The sequence below is a fragment of the Peromyscus eremicus genome, chromosome 2, assembly GCF_949786415.1.
Source record: "Peromyscus eremicus chromosome 2, PerEre_H2_v1, whole genome shotgun sequence".
Classification (NCBI taxonomy): Eukaryota; Metazoa; Chordata; class Mammalia; order Rodentia; family Cricetidae; genus Peromyscus; species Peromyscus eremicus.
The window spans coordinates 133,112,611-133,125,217 of NC_081417.1; the positions used below are offsets into that span (position 1 = coordinate 133,112,611).

General features: G+C 46.2%; 1 protein-coding gene across 2 annotated transcripts in view; it reads right to left on the reverse strand.

Annotated features, from left to right (window-relative positions):
* The window catches only part of Ctps1 (CTP synthase 1), a 33,345-nt gene extending 30,839 nt beyond the window's left edge, over positions 1-2,506 (reverse strand). The window contains exon 1 of one of the 2 annotated variants that reach the window (XM_059254884.1): positions 2,382-2,506. The gene's annotated coding sequence lies outside the window, so the exon portion shown is untranslated. Of the gene's footprint in view, positions 1-2,355 lie in introns of both variants that reach the window. The other variant, XM_059254886.1, reaches the window with a different exon arrangement.
* Positions 2,507-12,607: the final 10,101 nt, after the last annotated feature.

The window sequence follows — 12,607 nt, forward strand, 5'->3', positions numbered from 1 at the left end:
ATTAGCAGGGCGGTGGTGGCGCACGCCTTTAATCCCAGCACTCGGGAGGCAGAGGCAGGCGGATCTCTGTGAGTTTGAGGCCAGCCTGGGCTACAAAATGAGTTCCAGGAAAGGAGCAAAGCTACACAAGAGAAACCCTGTCTCCAAAAAAAAAAAAAAAATTATCACCAGTCCCCAGCTTGGGAGACCACAGCAAACCCAAATGTAACCAAGAAGAGAAAATGCAGTCATCAAATGGCAGGAAATGCTTACTTCAGCACGAAGACACTTTCCTCCTCTAGAAACCCTCTGTGTGAAGCCAAATTAAAACAAAAATAAGCTAAGGGATAAGGAAAGGGAAGTTCTGCTGGAAGAATTTCCCAGCCCCACTCCTCCTAGGAACAGGAATAAACACTTGGCAAGAAAATCATAATGCTTGAAATACCTTTCCCCTCAAACAGTAAGGAATGCTATCCTGCTTTTCCTATCCTCTGCTGCAATGTTTCAAAAGTGTGTTTCTGCAAAATGCAATCTGGTTTTCCAGAAGGGTTTGACTGGGTGTGGTGCCTGTAAAGAAAAGGGCACTTGGGAAGAGGAGGGCTGCCTGCCCCAAGTTTGAAGACACTCTGATCCACATACATATGGAGACCCTATCTCAAAAGGGGAAGAAGACCTTACGGGCAGAAAAATCAAAAGTAATGCTGACTAATCTTTAACCCATAACCTTCAAGAGTGGTCAGTGCATTAATGCAGATTGTGAATCCCAAAAGGGTATTAAATATATAGTTGCCTCAAACTAAGTGCTTATTGTTTGGGAGACATACTCTGTCACCTCATAATTGAATGGTTCCTTATTAGTGCATGTATACCAGACTTGGCTATATTTTAGATATGTCCTAACCTGGCGCACCTTACTAAGCACAGAGACTAGACACACTGAGCAAATTTCTGATGTTCCTACAGATTCCTCAGCCACTCTAAATGAGTTCCGACAGGTTACTACTGCCAAGAATCGCCCCAGCTTTACTCAAGGAGGGTGGACCTCTCTCTCTCTAGAGAAGATCCTGGCAGTATCCCACAGTGACTTGCAAAAAATATTCCAACAACTACAAAGATCCAGTTGGAGAGGACCCATTCCCTAACATTTACAGACTACCTACCATGGGAGAGCTACTCATGCTGGGGGAACCACAAAAATAAGTCGGATTAGGGTCCATACTTCAAACTGCTAGCAGTCTAGTTAAGACATTCAAAAAATAAGTTAACAGGGTTTGATGAAAGGAAACAGAGAGAACACACCAAGGCTCTAAAAGGGAAATAAGAAAGCCCATCTTCCAGTGCCAAGACCAAGGTAACCTACTGGGGCCTTTCAGAGGACAGGGCGGGATGACCTGGAGTCAGGCAGGATCCAGTAGCTCTTGTTTTGAAGACCTGCCTTGCAATGGGCCTTAAAGACTAGCTGAACCAAGCTAAGGAACTGCAAAGCGTGAACAAGCAGGTGAGCGCAGAGGATGCACCAAGTAAAGTGGATGGGGGCAAAGGATGGGTCGGGCAAAAGACCAACTCATGGGCAAAGTTGAATGTTCACGCTAAACTTTTTCCTGGAGATGAAAAGACACGAGAGGTTTTCAAGTACAGGAGCAACATAGAGCAAGATGCACCAAAGAAATTCAAAGATGAAAAACTTGAAAGCTTTTTTTTTTTTTTAATTAAAGTTGTGAAACTAAGCTCAGAATCCAACGCCGACGTGCTGAGCTCTCAATCTAGCCCGAGGCGCCTGATGCCTGGGTTCGCACCACCCTAAAAAGTGGGACGAGAACCACCGCGGCCCCGGTGTCACCGGGCTGCTGAGGATTCAAAATCGTGAGTGTGGACGTAAGTGAGCCACGCTGACGTAGCGAACTCCAGGACGCCAGCATCTTCGCCCCAGACTGCAAAGATCGACAGCGGCTGGGCGGGCTGGGCGGTCTGGGCCGTGAGGCCCAGCGAGCCTACAAGCCCCTTCCTCCCGCGGGGTAGGGCCGGAAGGCTTCACCAGGCCGCCAGCCGGGCCCCACCACAGGCGGAGGCTCAGGGAGGTCCCTCCGCGGCGGCCTTCGGCCTTGGGCGCTCTCCACCACACCACACCCAGCTGCCGAGAGGGGCCTCCCGGGTCGGCCCCTCTCGGCAGCCGGGCCACGCGGCCCGCGCGCGGGAGCCGGCACCTCGCGTTCCGGGACTGCCCGCCCCACTCCCGTTAGAGATGCAGCCCATTGGGCAGGCCGCCGGGACGCCTCTGCCCTGATTGGTGAGGAGAGGCGTTGATCACCCCGGCGGCGTGGCCGTCCGCGCCGGGGGTTCTGTCGGCGCCACGGGCTCCTGCACCGGGAGCCGTACCTCCGGGATCCCCGAAGTCAGCCTACCTGAGGCCGGCCTCGGAGTCTCGCGCCAGCCACAACTACGCCAACGCGCGCGCGGTGCGGCTCGGGCAGCCAGTGCTCGGCCGGGCCCGCGTGCGCCAGCCGTCTTTCGGAGAGGCGGGCTCGAGGCGGTGCGCACGCAGAGGGCGGGGTGGGGCGGACCCGGGGGGGGTGGGGCCAGGGCGCGCATGCGCGGGGCGCTCCCCGCACCACCCCACCCCCGTGGCGTGTTGTGTGGTCGCTGCGGGTGGGCCTCGGGGACGGTGGGTTTTAGTGGCCTCCTCGCCCGGGGTGTGGAGGCTGCAGTGTGACCCACTTCTAACCCGAACACGGAGGGCCTTCGCCTCGTCCCACAGTAGCCGGTGGACGCTCTCGCCGTCCGCCTTCCCCCGGGCTGCGGGCCAGGCCGTGTCGTGGTCTCGCCCCGCGCGGCCTCCTCCCGGTGACGCTTCATCTCCCCGCTCAAGCCGGGCCGCTGGCTTTCTGTCTTTCCTCACAGCGTGGCCTGACGATGGCTGCTTTAGAAGAACAGTCGGCGAGACTAGTGCCATTGCCGATGTTCCCTGAGCGCACACCCGGTGGGGGGTCCTCCCCTAGACCCCGAGGAACCCCATACCGGGACTAAGAAGGGAGGGAGGGAGGCAGGCAATTGGCCTGCTCCTAGCAATTGAGATTTTTTTTTTTTTTTTTTACAAATGCCTCCTCCTGAAATGCCTGGGACTAGGGGAGTTAGTGTTCCGCGGGTGTGAACACGTGTGCGGTATTGGGGCAGAAAGGGGGCTGAAGCAGAGACCGGTGTTTACCAGCAAGGGCAGAGAAGGGAAGTAGGAATAGAAAATGAAGCAGAAAAAAAAAAAGCCAGTGTGCAGACTCCAGGCGAGGCCAGAAGAGACTAGAGTGGACAGAGCAGGCTGGAAGGGATGAAAGGGCACCCCCATGCAGAAAGGTTTCATTCCCCCGAGGATGGTGGAAAGCCATAGAAACTTCGAAGGCAGTGTTTCTCAGCCTTCCTAGTGCTGCGACCCTTTAATACCTCGTGTGACCTAAAGCCGTACAATCATTTTCATTGCTACTTCATAACTGCAAATTCTCTACCGTTATGATTCATAGTGTAGATTCCTGTTTTCTGATGGATGGTCTTGGGGGAGACCTGTGAAAGGGTCGTTCCACCCTCAAGGGGTCGCAACCCAGAGGTTGAGAACTGCTCTTCTAAGGTGAGGGTTTTGTCTTTAGAAAAGTGCACAAATCCCTGTGAGTTTTTAATACCCTCCACCACAAACACTACACAAGGATTTCCATGGGAAGTCAGCCTTGTACCCCGAACTCCAGTGAGCCTGTTTCCTTCCTTAGAAGCAATTTACCACTTTTTTTCTATCTTCACTGAAAGAGTTAAAGAAAAGGTATGCCTGCCGTGACCACACTGGTATTACAGGAAAATGATTCAAACGGATGGAATTCCAAGAAACCAGTTAGACCTCCATAGGGACTGCTCCCGGAGACTTCTGGATTCTTCCAAATCCGAACCAACAGTGTGCTCTGAGCCTGCCAGCATACCCAAACTGCTCAGCACCAAGAAGCCTCTAGAAGAGGTGCAAAAGTGAACCCTTCACCCTACCATTCTCCTGGGGGACCCCCTTCACTTCTCTCCAGTCACGTTCCCATAGTCTCTCTCAGCTGATGGATGGTCTGGCTTCCCATTTCACCAAGAAGATGGAAACCACCAGGAGAACTTCTATCAATCTGCTTTCCTGTGTGTAGGCAAGCATTGTCTTTCCTCCTGAGGTCAGGTGACTGCACTGGAGATATCAGCCTCTCACCACTGCTTCAGGTGCCATATGAGCCTGTCAGCTCACCAGTGTCCGCGATGTCTCCCTCCTACATTACCAGTTTTCTCTTTCCACTGCAAAAATGTTAGAATTTCTCCCATGTTAACCCATAGCCCCAGTTTTGGGGTCTACATCCATCTCTGGTTCACCCCCATTTTCTGTGAAAAAAATGTTGGCACTGTCTACCTCTGACTCCCCCCCCCCCTTCTACGAGTTCAAATCAGCCATTATTCATGCTCTGAACTGAACTCTCGACATTTTTTGGTTGTGAGCCATAGCCTCTGAGGCCTGACCCCTCTCCAGCTCAGTTCATGTTCTGTAATTCCAACAAAAAATGTTTTGTCAAAAATCAAGTTCATGTTCCCAAACCTTTTCTCTGTACCTCGATTCTAACCTCATATCTGTTCTCAGGCCCCAAAGGAAGAAAATATGTATGTAGTTTGGATGCACATTTGTGGATGTACACATACATAGACTGCTTGTTTCCCTAACCTTAGACTACCATGTGCAGCCATGGTATGTACCAAAACCCAGCCCCCTAAACTGACATCATCTGCAGCATCGTATGTCCCAGCTGCTCATTCCCTCCCTAAAATGTTCTTCCCTTGGCTTCTAGGAAACTGCATTCAAAATTTTTTTTTCTAATTTTATAGTCCTCTCCTTCTGGATCTCCCTAGATTCTCTTCTTGAATACTAGTCTGCTGTAGGGCTCATTCAAAAAGTCTCCATCTAAAATCATCTTCTAAATAATCATCTTCAAAATGACAGCTATGGGGTTTCTATTCCCAGCCTGGACTTGTTCTGAATGTCGTGAGTAATCCCCCTCCCGGTGCAGTCCTGAGTCAGCTAGGCACATTGCCCTCCGAGGATGCCTGGATCTTTCATGGTTGACAGTTCCTCAGGAAATGAGGTCAATGCAGACTTTCTATAGAGGGCGGGTACTTGATGTGACACAAACAACTGAGCTCTGACTACATAGCACAGGAACAGATAGTACATAATTGTAGTCAGATTATTCTTTGGGCCATCAGCTCACAAAAAAAAAATGACACAGAGACTTATTAATTATGAAAGCTTGACCTTAGCTTAGCCTAGTTCTTATAACTTAAATTAACCCCTATCTTTTAATCACGTTCTTTTATGTGGCTCTGTTACCTTTACCCTGTCCTCCCATCCTGCTTCCTCTCTGGCTGGCTGGCAACTCTGCCTTTCTTCTTCCCAGAGCTCTCTGTCCACAAGTCCCGCCTGTACCTCCTGCCTAGCTATTGGCCATTTAGTTTTTTATTAAGCCAATCACAGTGACACATCTTCACACAGTGTAAAGGAATATTCCACAACACATAATGAAGTAAGTGTGGTTTGTTCCAAGAAAACTGTGTTTCAATAAAACTTTGTTTATAGAAGTACACAATTGGTATGAAGGCCAAAGCTTGCCGGTCCCTAAATTAAACATACATATCCTAGCTTCTTCCCTGCCCTGTGGTGTCCCCTTCACTCCTTCATGGGCTTTAGCCTAGGGCAGGAAACATTTTCCACACACAACCCCTTTTCACCCAAGAAGTAACCCTGGGTGTATGGGTATATAAACTAGACATTTAATTAATGATAATCATAAAGAAATTTAAGATAATTTTGTATATATATATATATCACATATTAAATATATATTTAAAGCATGAAAGCAATTTGCATACTACTGAAATGGATGGTTTACTTACTTTTATATAAAGATTAAATCACTAGAAAGATGGTTATTGAGGCAAAGTGCTTCCTGCACGAGCATAGAGACCAACCTGAGTTGAAATCCCCAGCACCCATGGACGAAGCAGTACAAACACCCGTGACCCCAGCACCAGGAGGCAGAGACAAGTAGATCTCAAGGGCTCATTGGCCAGGCCAGCAAGTCTAGCCAAAAAGGCAAGCTCCAGGTTCAGTGAGAGACCCTGTCTCAAAAACAAAGCTGGAGAAACACTTGAGGAAGACGTTCTAGCATCAGGCTTTGGCATCTTAGCCTCCTCATGTACCCACACAACCGAGCATGTGGGCTCACACGCCACCATCACCCCCCACAAAACACATACCCATACACAAAAATCTTGGTTGAATACTTGGTGCTGCAGGACATAGGGTATCTTCAGGGTTTTCCAGAGTTGATGGATTTTATTTTATAATCATCAGTAATGAGAAGACTAAATAAATGCATAATGCAAAATGTCAGAACTATGTTTAGAGCCACTTCAGAAACTGCTGGAAATCTGTCCTAATCTTTACCAAGCCAAAATTTATTTAATGATTCTTAAAAAATAAAAATCAAATCAGCAGCCCAAACACATTTTTATGAATTTTATTTATATTTTATGTATAAGTGCTTTATATGTATACCTGCAGACTAGAAGAGGGCATCAGATCCTATTATAGATGGTTGTGAGCCACCATGTGGTTGCTGGGAGTTGAACTCAAGACCTCTGGAAGAGCAGCCAGTGCTCTTAACCACTGAGCCATCTCTCCAGCCCCCAAACAGCAATTTCTTAAACATTCTTTTCCATTTTTTTTAATACAAGGACAACCTTGAATTCTGATTCTTCTACTTCCTCTTCCCAAATTCAAGGGTTACAGACATGGACCACCACGCTTGTTTTGCCCGGAATTGTGCACTGAACCCAGGGCTTCCTCCATAGCAGAACTGCACTCTGCCGACTCAGATGCCTCCCATTCTAACACAACACAATCCAAATACATACAAATTTGATGCTAAGGAATGATGGCAGAAAAATATGGAGGCTTTGTTTTCTGTTGTTAAACTACTGGGCTTCTATAAGAGCAGAAGACTCAATATGTCTTATGCAGTTTATAGCACGCAACAGATTTCAATCTGAACTGAGGTGTTTCAGGCAACAGTCACTGGCTTTGCATGTACAGTGCAAACTGAGTACACGTTGTGTACTAGAACCAAGGCTGTGGTAAAATCACATGATACAACACAGGTGAGCACTGCCAAAAGCTGTCTTCGGTTCATCACACATTTGATTTTGAATTCATTTCGGTGGTTGTGCATTCAGAAACTTTTCACACAGAACTCACACTCAGTTACACAACTCCACCTGAGGTTTCCAGTCGTGGTTTTAAAGACACTGAGCCCTCCGGCACTCTTCAGTCATCCTCTGACACAAGCGCCCCACCTCAGGCCGTGTTCCCAGGGCACTTGATTAAGACGGCACCTCTCCCACGCATCCCCAGCTCACTGGATGCTGCCTGGGGTGTTTGTCACAGTGTGCTGGCATCGCTTATTTACTTGTCTGTCTCCTCTACCCCAGATTGGAATCTCTCTGAGGTTACTTAACCTTCCTTTGCCTCCATTTCTTTATCAGGTACAATCTTGTTTACCTTTTAATAAACAGGATCTAACATCTTTCTCACTAGTACCCTCTAATGAAAACACCACCATTATCACTATCTTATAGATGATGAAGACCAGGATGGAGTGAATGCAAATGAAAACACCCCCATTCTCACCAGCTTAGAGACGAGTGGTTCTCCACCTGTGGGTCGGAACCCCCCACAGGGGTCACCTAAAACCATTGGGAAACACAGTTGTAATTATATTACAACTCATAACTAGCAAAATTACAGTTACGATGTGGCAATGAAAATAATTCTATGTCTGGGGGTCACTACAGGAGGAACTGTATCAGGAAGGTTGAGAACCACTGTTGGGGATTATGAAAACCAAACTGCAGGGAATGAGAATGGCCTCCCAAGGCAAGTGCGTCCTTCCCTTTGGATCATCCTGTGCTGTCCCCCCACTCTGCCCAGCATGGAACCTTCCCTTGACTTTCACCATGTTGTCACTCTGTCTAGCAAGCTCATAGATTACCTCGGTGAGAGACAGAGCAAGAGAGAGACAACTGTTATCAAATATGTTGTCAGTTTTCATAGATTGAGAATAACCTAAAAATACGCTTTTTAAAAAGCATGTACACGACACAAAATTCAGAAGACCAAAAGGAAAGCATGCATGTAAAGGCCACACCTGTGCTCCAGTTCCCAGTTTCTGCTCAGAGACAACCACTATTCCCAGTTTCTTGTCTATCCACTAAAGGAATACCCTGTGAAGGCGTGTATAGTCTTTCTTGTTGTCTGAGTGTTGACATATGGCTGCCAAATTCGGTCTCCTCACCTGAGTTCACTTTTTCACTTATGTTATTTAGTGAATTCACATTTATAATCTCTTTGATCACAAAGAATTTAAAGTGCTCTTTCTCCCTCCCTCCCTCCCTCCCTCCATCTCTCTTTCTCTCTCTCTCTCTCTCTCTCTCTCTCTCTCTCTCTCTCTCTCTCTCTCACGTGTGTGTGTGTGTGTGTGTGTGTGTGTGTGTGTGCTTGTAAAATATGAGAGAAAAATTAAGCAGAAACAGTCCTACGATGCTGAAAGTAAAACGTGAGACATCATCAAGGATCAAACCAGAAATTCAAGGAGGTTTTCCAGCTCCGGGACCGAGAAGACAGTAACAAGTGTGGAGACTTGATGAGGCTCTGGGCCCGAACTGCGCCAATGCCAAGGTGCTCAAGGTCCTGATGAGCCCAAAGAGCAACGAGATAAATAAGAAGATTCTAGACTTTGAGCACCTACATGCTGTGGACTGTAGCAAAGAGTAAGGGCTAGGAACCTATGAGGGTTATGTTGTAGGCCTTCAGGTATTTGACAAGAAAGAAAGTGGTACTGCCGTGGGCTGTGAAGTCTGTCATGTCCTTGTCACACTTTGTGATGAAGAGTAAATGGAGAAGTTGGTGTCAAGAGTATGAGAACCACAGTGTGTGCATCCACCGTGACAAGCTTATCTGGATGGTGGTGGATGGATGATGATGTTGCCAGTATCCCCAGAGCCCATGCCTTGCCTACTAGGAGATAACTCTGGCCCCAGAAACTTCCCAGGCTCCCTTGTCACAAGACCTTTCCCATCTGATCTCCTGGATAGTAGTTGTCATCAGCATTCACCAATAAGTCCCCCGAAAAGAGGGTATGAACTTACTTCTGAGATATATGTCCATATACACTGGCCTTGAAATCATAGAGATACATCTGCCTCTGCCTTCCAAAGAACTTTACTTTTCAATGACACCCCCTTGCCTTCAAGACAATATTTTAAAAAGCACACTCGAGGACTAGGGGAACAGCTCAATTGGTGGAAATGCTTGCCTTGCAAACATGAGGCCCCACGTTCGATCCCCAGAACCCATGTAAAAATGCCCAGTGTGGTGGTGACGAGTGTATGCAACCCCAGCACTACAGAGACAGAGACAAGAATACCGACTGGCCGCTGCTGTGAGGACCAGCTTCCAGCAGCCCAGCACTCAATGGGGATCCACGGAGTTGGCAAACTAAGACTTTTCTATCTGAGGGAGTAAGGGAAGAGACACACCCACTCTTGATGATGTCCTTCTGACTTTTTTTTAATTCTTCTGTCTACTTTATTTTTTGCTCTACATCTTTCCTAGTGTATTCCTTCTCTCGTTCTTGATGTTTAACTTCTAACTCACTTTATTTTTTCCCTTACAGCTTATATACCCCAGTAGAATCTTTCAAGCAATATAAAAACTACAATGAGGTTACATTCTATTTTTCAAGTGAATGATTACAATGAATACAAGTGAAAATCAGCATGTTTTCCATATCCCTTACATGATTGAACATTTTACATGTTACAGGTGAAAAACAAATTGTCCCAAGAACCCACATACATCATGTCCAAGCAACTTGTTATAGATTAACAGAGTGTAAGCAAGCAAGTTGTTTTTCTCAGCCAGTTCTTTTACTGGCAGGGTGCATATTGCAGTTACAAAGAAAAGTCAATCATTTTATTATTTATCTCAAAAGGTAATCTTAAAAGAAATCTTAGAAGAATCACAAATCTTTTAGACATGAAAAACCATCAGTCAGCTCTACTTTAAACCTTTAGGGTACATACCCACTTATCAACAGTTTTTTATATCAGGAAGCTGAGGGCAGAAATGGGCACAAGGAATTAATCATCATCCCATCCTAGCAAGAAAGGCCTGTCAGCCAATAATAACTGGGCTGCTTTGTTCTGGTTTCCTGACCTTAACGAGTCCCTCACTAGCTATGTGCCTTTCTAAAACTTTAGATGGTTTCCTTGGGTTTTTCACCTCAAAGCTATTATCAAAACATCTTAACTTAACCTGAAGTCATTTCAAAGCTTTGTTTCAGCTGTGACTTACTCTGAAACCTGTGAACACATCTCCCAACATTAAGATTAAAGGAATTTAAGATAGCTGGGCTACTGGGACTCGGTTGTTTTTCTTAATCATCAACCTAAGCCACAGTCTATGTGGCTCCTCAATAGAAACTCATGTGTTCTAGATGTATGACCCTTCCTTGTTTTATTTTTTATCCTATGCAGTCTCTGTTTTATCAGAGGCAAGGGCAACATTTTATCCTACCTTTACCTATATTAATTTTTTCACTAAACTAACCTCTATAACAATTCCTTACTATATTTATTAAAAACCCTCAATCATCAAAATCCTATTTAAACTGAGACTATTATTGTATAAAATCATGTCTTCAGTTAAACAGTATGGATTGGAAGGAAATCATCTTCATAATAATCCACAGGTAAAAATGCCCAGTAGAACGGGATATTTCCAAGAGATGATCATACTGCATTAAGGGCAATGGAGTTCTCCCCATGCCCATTCACACCATGCCAGATACCAGGGGAAAATGGCAGCAGCAAACACATAAAGACACAGCAGTATCGAGAAACATTCTGGGGCTGAGGCTCTCAGGGCCTTGCCTATCTGAGATTCACCCATCAGGGTTTTGTTTCCTGGTGGGCTGATCCCCTGAAGTCAATTGCCGTCTGCTGCTCTTCTGACATGACCACCAGCTCAAGAAGATCCTGAGCTCACTGGCTAGCCCAGTCTAATTGATGAGCTCTAGGCCAATGAGAGACTGTGTTTCTGAGGAAGACACCTGCCTGTAGTGACCTTTGTATGTGCATATGAATGCACAAACATGTAAATACACCCACATATACACACATGGCTTTAAAAAAATTTTAAATTGCCATGAGTACATCGTATGCGTGAATTCCCTTGGCGGTGCTGAGATGGAGGCTGAGAAGGAATAACAGAGCCCCAGGCCCAGTCCTGAAAAGTGCACCAAGGAGCTTCTTCCGGGTGAATGCCAGTGGTGCTTATCAGCAATGTTTGCGCTTCCTGAACATCCTGAGCACAGCATTTGGTCATCATCCTTTAATAATCCGCTTCTTCAGCCACATCTCCTGCTTGTTTATTTGGCTCTGTGAGGTCAAGGACCTGTTTATTTCTTTTGTTTGCTCAGCGTCTCTCTGGTCTGAGCACACAGTAGGCTTTTAGTAAATAGTAACTTCACAATTGAGGGAGTCCAGAAATGAAATTAGATCACAGACTTTTCAGGGGTGAATTACAAGCTTAACTCCTTAACTTTTCAACTTTTTGAGCTTTCTAGAAGCCAACGTGAAGAGAAGCAGTGTGAATGAGCAGCAAACACTCAGTAACTGCCCAGGAGAAACATCCCGTCTTCAATCCCTCATTGGCTCCGGGGCTCCTTTTCTCTCATCCTTGTCGCTCCTATTTTTTCTAGTAACAGTTATCAAAACTGTAATACTTGATGAAATAATTGGTAAGTTGTGTCTTCACTACTGCATTTGTAAGTCTATCCACAGCACCTCATAGTGTCTGTATACAACAGGTGCTCAGTAAACAGTTATTGAATAAATAGAAGACCATTATTTCTGCCACTGACCTCAGGAATTAATGTCCCCTCTAGTCTTCATGGAGAGGACACACAGGAAGGGGTCGCTGACCAGTTCCTCATAATGACTTAGAATAAAAACTGATGGCAATGCCACCAAGTGAAGATCTGACAGAACAGCTTCACAGGAAGTAAAGGTGGCACACACACACTCTGATGCTGGCTTGCTGGGGACAGGCATAAAGCATCCACTACTGTTTCTCTCTGAAGCGTCTTCCTAGATTCTGGATCAATGAGGGGCAATGGATCCAGTGTTAACTCTGAGAGATACATGGGAGGAAGCTGCTCTGTATTCAAGTTAAACGCAGAAGGCCTAGAACCAGCAGTTAGTCGGGTGGGTGAACTTTACATCCACCTCAAGTTAATTGATGCCCTTTGCAGAAGCACTATGAGATGTGAGAATAATCTGGCAAAGATATCTGTCCGGTGTGGGGCCTATAATAATGTACATCGTCAGAATCTGTGACCATACAGTATAATCATGTGCTCATAATTCAACATACTTAAGGGGAAATGTAGTAAAAGAGAAAGAGGCCACTTTATAAAAGCATGTTATTGGGACTGGGGGATATGACTCTTCGGCACAG